The sequence below is a fragment of the Rhinolophus sinicus genome, chromosome 1, assembly GCF_057876585.1.
Source record: "Rhinolophus sinicus isolate RSI-liver-muscle chromosome 1, RSI-T2T, whole genome shotgun sequence".
Lineage (NCBI taxonomy): Eukaryota > Metazoa > Chordata > Mammalia > Chiroptera > Rhinolophidae > Rhinolophus > Rhinolophus sinicus.
This window is the reverse complement of record NC_142501.1, coordinates 197,182,522-197,189,385: the sequence shown is the minus strand read 5'-3', so window position 1 is coordinate 197,189,385 and position 6,864 is coordinate 197,182,522. Positions and strand designations below refer to the sequence as shown.

The following is a 6,864-nucleotide window of genomic DNA, read 5'->3' as shown; positions in this document are numbered from 1 at the left end:
CTTCTTTCTCCAGGATCAAATATAAAACTGCTGGGTGTAGTAAAAGTGAAATGTGGAGGGAAGTTTGGGAGTAGGAAGGGCGCTAACGGAAGCACAAGACTACATGTAGTTTAGGTGGGCATGGGTAGGTGATCCCCATTCTTACGGATGATTTTATTTCATTTCCCTGTTAACAAACATGCAAACAAGATGAGGAAATGCATTATCTCTATTATGTATCACATCTATAATATTTTCCTGGCCATGCTCTATTATTATTATTATTAATTATTATTATTATTATTGATTAAGATATCCTAAGAAGCTGAGCTACATATTCTGCCATTACTAGATTATCCAGCCAAGACAACGAGGCAGAAAGGTGGAAGCACAGCGAGTTTTATAATAGGTCAGTGTAGCATGCATTAGCATGCATGCTTAATAAACAGTCATATTGTTGTCCTGCAAATGGAATCAGTGCTGTATTTACACTTACAAGGAGAACGCTGGCTTCAGCATATTGTTAATTAGGACACTACCCGAGGCTAGTGCAGATAAATCTCCTAAAATATGCTTACTGTATGAAGTAATCATGATTAATTAGCACAGAAGATTGGGCTAAAATGAGAGGAATTCAGGGGACTCTTGCTTTGTCTGTCGCCTGTTGGATAAGCAGTGGAAAAGCTTCCAGCTGAGGCAACCTTGAGAACAGACTCTACTAGCTCATCCTAATAGGTACCATGGTGTTAGGTGATCAGGAGATGATAAATAGACATCCAGGAATACCCTTTCAATTACCCTTATAAAGCTGCTACTTAGAGACCTCAAGGGTATTGGATCAAGACACGAGCAGGCTAATGGGCAAGACGCCTATGGAGAGAGCGTGGTGCTCCAGAGCTGAGGAACTTAAATTGGCTCTAATGTCTGACTGCCACTTGGTAGCACTGACATTTCTCCCTTAATTTTTAGAGTGCTTGCCTGAAGGTGACCCACTATGTGTTTCCTGGAGACCAGTGGAATTGCTGTTAGTACTAGGCTGATTTTGTTTTGTTTTTTACTACTTCTGCAGGCCTCCGCATGGTTGTCTTGGCCGCTGCCCTATTGTAATAGCATGGACTGAGCCTGCACTAAGCCCAGCTCCGTGAGCATGGGGCTTCTCCAGCTCTGTTTTGCTGTGCCCTTTTCTGGATCATTCAATCACCTCAGGTGCCATTCTACAGCCAAATGCTGCACTCCTGTATGAATGGTGCCAGGTATTCTGTAAAATATGACTATGAACAAGACGTAGGTCCAGCCATTGGCAGCTCCAAGGGTGGCTTTGGGGAGAGGGCTTTATTCTTCTTCTAATACTCACCATTCTCCCAAACCCATTCAAAGTAAACCTAGAGTATACATTAGGCGTCTCCAGAGAAACAGAACTGGTAGGATATCTATCTATCTGTCTGTCTGTCTGTCTGTCTGTCTATCATCTATCTATCTATCTATCTATCTATCTATCTATCTATCTATCTATCTATCATCTATCTATCTAAAAAGAGATTTATTATGAGAGTTGGCTCATGATTATGGAGACTGAGAAGCCCACAATGCAAGCTGGAGACCCAGGAAAGCTGGTGGTGTAATTCAGTTTAATTCTGAAGGCCTGAACCAGGGGAACCAATGGTTTAAATCCTACCCCGTTTCTCCAAAAATAAGACCTAACTGGAAAATAAGCCCTAGCATGATTTTTCAGGATGACATCCCCTGAACATAAGCCCTAAGGCGTATTTTGGAGCAAAAATTAATATAAAACCTGGTCTTATTTTTGGGGAAACACTGTCATATGAGAGCAGAGATGAGATGGGATGTCCCAACTCAAGCAGGTAGGCCAGGAGCAAAAAGAGATGAATTCTTCTTTCCTCCACCTTTTGTTCTGCTCAGGCTCTCAAGAGATTGGGTGATGCCCACCCACACAGGGGAGGGCGATCTACTGAGTCCACCAATCCCAATGCTAGCCTGACCCAGAAACACTCGCAGACACACTCAGAAACAATGCGTTACCTGGGCACTCCATGGCCAGCCAGCTTGACACATGAAATTAACCATCACAGAGTAGAAGTAAAAACTGACAGCTTGCAATGGAAGCAGCTTCGAGCAATTCCAAATAGTAAATATAAAACCTAAGTAGTACCAGTGTGCTTGCTACACAAAGGTGACATCAAGGTAAGCCCCTAGACTCTCTTTCCAATCAGATTATCACCCCCTAATAACCCCTCACTGACCTGAAATTCAGGAGCCTTTGCTGAAGCCCGATGGGAGTGAGATTCCGGTGGAGGAGGGAGGGAAAGCTCAAACAGCCTCAGCCAAAAGCAGCTGCGGAAAGGACTCATTTAGTGCTCTCATAAGTGCTGTGAGAGAAGGAAGAGTGGGCAAAGAATTTTGACTTTTGTCATAGGTAATATTCAAGAGTGGGTGTATCTATTGATCCAAAGTTGAGTTTCCTTTAGGAACAAAAGCAGGGATATATAATAGAGGACTATATTTTGCTGACTCAATAGGAGAGCAACACGGAAACTCACAGAAGTTGGCTTTCACTAAGCCTCGAGGAACGGGAGCTGCATTTCACCTTAGAGCACTCCAGGAGGCCTCAGCCATCTGGGGCAAGTGAAACTGAAGGTGAAGAATTTAAGCCTGAGGTTGAGGCTGCAGACTCATTAGTTGGGAACTAAAGCCTGGAAACTAAGCTGTCTGAGTTTGGGCTGAAGCCGGGTTTAAGACAGCGAACTAATAGTCTCTCCCCACGCCTCTGTCAACAAGGGCCTTTCCTTCAGTGCAAACGGGGGATTATGGCGCTGGGAGGTTATAGAGCTTCTCTAAGGGCAGGAAGTAAATCAATACTGAGGCTGGCAACAGAATCATATAATTCTGCCGATTTGTAGTGGTGTCTCAAATATTATCCTGAGAACCCCAGGCGGAGAGTGGTGTGTGTGTGTGTGTGTGTGTGTGTGTGTGTGTACGCACACACGCGATATGCAACATCTCTCATCACCCTTCCTCTGGCTTCCAGAGCACTTTATGTGTTTGTTACCCCTTCTGCCCTTTACTCTTCATGCCCTCAATGGATGTGAGCACCACAGGAACAAGAAAAGCCAGTGTTCAGTTTGCTTTAGAACACTCAGTGCCAAGCATGGGACTGCACCGAGCAGGCATACAGACTTATAACTGTCATTCGGTCTCTTCCCTGTTTAAACATTAAGGTGATGGCAGTGACGAGGAACAACAAGTATATCTCTAGGGCAGATGGGTGGAGAGTTATAGAGGGATGCAGGTATTTTACTAAACATACATGATACTGAGTCATCCATGTAAATCCTCTTCAAATTCATTCAACGTCAGGTAGTCCTTCCCTGTTCAGCCATTTATTAAGTAAGTCTGTGTTCATCTCTATATGACAGATACTATTTCACAAAATAAACAAACTCGTGGCAACATTGCTCCGGTCACTAAGTGTTGTGGGTTATTCTGCTCCATCCCCACCGCCAAATTCATATGTGGAAGCCCTAACCCTGAGCAGGGTGTGACTGTGTCTGGATGCAGGGCCTTGACACAGGTGATTAAGTGAAAATGAGGGCAGTAGGATGGCCCTAATTCAATATGACCTGTGTCCTTATGAGAAGAGGAAAAGACACCAGGGATGTGAGCACAGAGAAAAGACCCTGTGAAGACACAGCAAGAAGGCAGCCATCTGCATGCTAAGGAGAGAGGCCCCCAAAGACACTAAACCCGACAACGTCTTGGACTTCAACCTCCAGAACTGTGAGAAAATAAACCTCTGTTGTTTAAGCCACCCAGTCCATAGTATTTTGTAATGGCAGCCCCAGCAAACTAATACACTACGTTTTTAAGGTATGTTTAGGGTAATATGATCATAGAAGAAAACAGACATGATTTAGAACACTCCTCTAATTAGCAGGTAATAGTTGGAATAGTTTTCATTATCTATAGATGCATAAAAGAACCCACCTCAAAACTTACTTAAAATAAAAAAAATTAGTATTATTTCAATCTCTCTCCTTTTTTAAACTGGATTCAGTTGAATGGTTCTTGCTTGGGATGTCTCTTAATGTGACAGCTAGATGTCAATTAGAACTGCAGTTGTTTGAAGAGTCATCTGGGTTACATGTCCAAGATGGTGTCTTCATTTACACATCTGGCTCCTGGACAGTGATGGCTGGAAGAACGAGAGGCTGGCTAAACATCTCTTTCCATGTGGCCTCTCTGTGTGGCTTCTCCACAGACCTTTCTCATGGCAGGGTGGCCTCAAGGTAGTTGAACTCCTTACCTGGTGGCTGGCTTCCACCCAAATGGATGTTCTAAGAGACCAAGGTAGGAGATGCAAGGTTTTTTCTGCCTTGGAAATTGCTTCTGCTGCAATCTAATGCTTATGCATGGATCACGGGGCAAGTCTAGATTAAAGGGGAGGGGATTGACTACACAGGTCGTGAATGCTGGCAGGTGTGGTCCATCAGGGGCCGTCTGTGGATACTAGCTGCTATGTAAATCCTGACTAGGCAATTGTAATTGGATCCTGATTAATTAGTTTCTGGGCATCCACATAATGATTCTAATTCATTCTTCATTTTATATCTAGATTGGTTTTCTTAACAAATCGCAGTGACCACGTAACTCAAAACCCTCCAGTCTTTCCCATCTGTTCAGGCCCTGGATGGTCGAGAGCAGCAGTTCCAACGTCACTTTTAAGACCCATTACTATGAGGCAAAATCTGTATGTTGTACATAAGTTTTCCTTCATAAGAGCTAAAGAACAGGAGTGTGGGAGTTCTGTTAATTTTAGAATTCAGATGTATTAAGAGGTAGTCACAATTGTCTTTTACAATAGGGTCACTCTCACTTGTATTTGCACATCCTCCTGGAATGGGGAAAAAAGTGATGGGAGTCTGGCGAACACACAGAAAACAGTCCACAACCAGCAGGCTTTCTGCTCGCAACATACTGCCACTATTGATGTAGTAGTCAGAAAACTGTGCTATACTGAAGCATGAAATCACCTTTATGTATGTTGGCCATATATTAAAATATTTTATTACAAATGTGTCTAACAACACTGGGTAATTTTGTTGTTATATCCACATACATTTTTTTTGCACTATTTAGTAGTTTGACTTGGTTGTAACAGGCTTTTATACATACAACATACACAAAACAATGAACAAACAAAATTTTGTAGGACCTTATTTCTGTTTCAGTTATCTATTGTTACACAGCAAACCACCCCAAAACTCAGTGGCTTGCAGTAACAAACATCTATTATTTCTCATGGTTCAGTGGTTTAGCTGGGATCTCCTTCCAATGGTATTACCTGATGTGACTGAATTCAGCCCATGGCGGGGAGGTCAGTACAGGATGGCCTCATTTCACTCTTAAGTCTGCCCTCAGATGGTTTGGCAGGAATAGCTGGTTTCTCTCTGCACATGATCTCTCTCATCCTAGAGAAGGCTGGTTTGGTTTCCACCTCTGGGTTCCAAGGACAGAAGCAGCAAGCCCTCTGGAGGCCTGAGCTCAGAAGTTGCCAGTATCACTCTCACCACATCCTACGGGATAGAGCAAATATCAAGGTTGGTGTAGATTTAAGTTGTGGGGTGACGGACTCCTCCTTTTGAGGGGGGAAACTACAAAAGACTTGCAGTGATATTTAATCTACTACAATTTCCCAGTATTTTATTTTATTTTACTTTTACGTCAGACGGGTAATGTGCCGATGTCATAACAAGGTTTGTGGGAGGCATGCCTCACGCAAAAGCGTGAACACCCAATCATCACACTTATGAACTACAAAAGGATCAGTGTTTTATTTATATTAGGTTGCTGAGGCAGTGTCTTAGTCCATTCAGGCTGTTATAACAAATACCATAGACTGAGTGACTTACAAACAACAGAAATTTATTTCTTATTGTGCTGGAGGCTGGGAAGTCCAAGGTCATAAGAGCCGATTCAGTGTGTGGGGAGAGCCCACCTTCTGGTTCATAGTTGGCTGTCTTCTCACTGTACTCTCACATGGCAGGAAAGAAGCTGTCAATCTTTTGGGCCTCTGCCTCTATTAGCTGTTTGATCTTCCACCTCAGTTTCCTTATCTTTATACCAGTGATAATCAAGTCTATCGCATAATTACTGTAGTGTAGACATTTGATGAATTCATTTAAACTATTAGCCACCTGTAAGGCATTCAGAGGTTAGCTTCTCCAGCTTTTGCTTTACCTATAATGCTCAGCACTGTGCTTTGAAAATAGCTTGTATTCAACAGATATTTGTTGTATGACTAAGAAAGTTACTAGAATTTAATTTTCTAAAACTTTTTCAAATAGGATAGACTTGAGTCTGCTTTGTCCTTCCCAGATGAATGACCTCCCTACCTCAAGGCAATGCTAAACTTTTAATTTCATGAATTAAAAAAAAAAAACACAAAAAAAAACTACTAAACTGTATTAATGTCAACCATAGTATAATTTGGGTTTTAATAAATATTTAGTAGCTGAATGGACAAATAAACCATTGAGTCTGAAACCAACAACTGGATCTGGTATATATGTTAGTGACACCACTAAGAAAATAATTTGATTTGTGACAACTTATTCTTTAAAAAGTAGTTTTATTGGGGGTATAATATACAAGTAACTGCACATATTTAATGTGTACAGTTTTATGAGTTTGGACATATGCAAACACCCTTGATATCATCACTGCAATCAAGTAACAGCCACATCTAACACTTCCCAAAGTTTCCTGTGTACTTTTTTTTGGTGGTAGGAACACCTAACATGAGATCTATTCTCTTAACATATTTTGGAGTTCACAGTCCTGTATTGTTAATTATGGGCCCTGTGTTGC

The 6,864-nt window shown here is 42.0% G+C and overlaps 1 non-coding gene across 1 annotated transcript; it reads right to left on the bottom strand.

Annotated features, from left to right (window-relative positions):
* Positions 1-5,716: 5,716 nt before the first annotated feature.
* Positions 5,717-5,820, bottom strand: LOC141570304 (small nucleolar RNA U13). Its single transcript, XR_012494309.2, has one exon. It is a non-coding gene; the product is annotated as a small nucleolar RNA U13 (small nucleolar RNA).
* Between the last annotated feature and the right edge of the window lie 1,044 nt (positions 5,821-6,864).